The sequence below is a fragment of the Lissotriton helveticus genome, chromosome 6 (assembly GCF_964261635.1).
Source record: "Lissotriton helveticus chromosome 6, aLisHel1.1, whole genome shotgun sequence".
Classification (NCBI taxonomy): Eukaryota; Metazoa; Chordata; class Amphibia; order Caudata; family Salamandridae; genus Lissotriton; species Lissotriton helveticus.
The window spans coordinates 589437176-589438719 of NC_136067.1; positions in this window are offsets into that span (position 1 = coordinate 589437176).

The window sequence follows — 1544 nt, forward strand, 5'->3', positions numbered from 1 at the left end:
ATCACACATTTGCCTCTTGTGTAGTGTACTTGTAAGCACAAATGCACTCAGCATGCTTCCATTAGGTGCGCACTTCTACAGCAAACTGAAATAGGCCAAGGGTGAGTTAAACACACAGCAGTTGAACTTTTAAATAAGTCAGTGAGCCTGTAGGCCTCACTCCAGTCACACAGGATCCTGTTTACTACTACTGATCACTACAGGGTATGCTGCCACCACCGTGCTGGTGCTGCTTAACTCCTGATGAGGGCAGCGCTTTGGGCGCATTTCTATGTCCAACAAGACCGCAGTCAGTGAACCAGGCCTATGTCATGGCACACATGCAATATCCGTGTTAGCCTATGACAAAAAAATCAGCATTAGGGATCCAGGCAACAGTACAGTTGTGCACTCAGGGCAGGGAAAAAAATAGCATTTGACTGTTTCTAGATGTTGTGTTTCTGTAGCATTTTTTTTACCTGGCACCATATGACCCTTGTATAGCGTTTACATACTGTGAAGTGAGTTGCCTATAGGTGTCTGGGAGAGTTCAGTTTGTAATGGATGGATGTTCACAATGGGGCATGATGATGGAAAGCTCTGAAATTGGGGCTGAAGAGAGTGCAAGGTTCTCCCAGTGCCTGTCACTGGGGCATAAAGGTGTTTATCCCACATGCTTGGGCTCTCAGCTGAACGCACAAAGCTGTGGCCATAAATATGCCAATGGTAATTATCATTTTATATGAAAGTGTGTGACAGAGATACACAGCTGTTGAAATATTGACAGAACCAAAGGTAAAGACAATCTTATTTTAACATCTCATGGGACAGTGCATGTGACAGAGAAGGAATTGTGAAGAGGACACAGACCTTGGCATCGCTTAATTCATTCTGGTATTTTCAGAACCAAAGAATTTTCAGTTCTAATTGTTCACAGCAATATCATTGTTGGTACTCATTTTTTCGCTACTTTAACAAGCATTGGCAAAGCCAATAGATCTAGCTTGTTTTACATATGGTTGTTGTTGTGTGATAAGGCCTGAATGCAGTAACAGACAACTTACAGAGAGGCCACCAAATTCCAGTAAGGTGCCGTGCAGCACAGGATTTTAGTTTACATGTTTAACCTGATGCGTGCGGGCGGAATTCCGCTCGTATGCTGAGAATTTGTAAAGTGCACTTTACATGACGAGCTGGGCTCGTCATGAGCGTGCGAGGAGGCTACCTCATGACGAGCCCAGCTCGTCATCAGCGTCGAAGGGGTTAAAATCATGTTCTTCATTACATAGGCCACACCCCTTGGAAAGTGATAGCCTATAAAGTTGAACATGTTAATGCAAAATAGCCAACAAGCATTCAAAAACTATGCAGGGAAATTGCTGTGTCAGTGGTCCAGAGTTTTGCCTTCGATCAGTTGATGCATGCAATGCTAAAATCCACACCGTTTGTACACATTCTTATACATGTTCTCTCAATGCAATTGAATAGTAACAAGACCACATGCTAAAACAAGAATGTAAAGATGATGAGTAATGAGCAGGTGCCAGAATCTTCTTGTGGGAAGG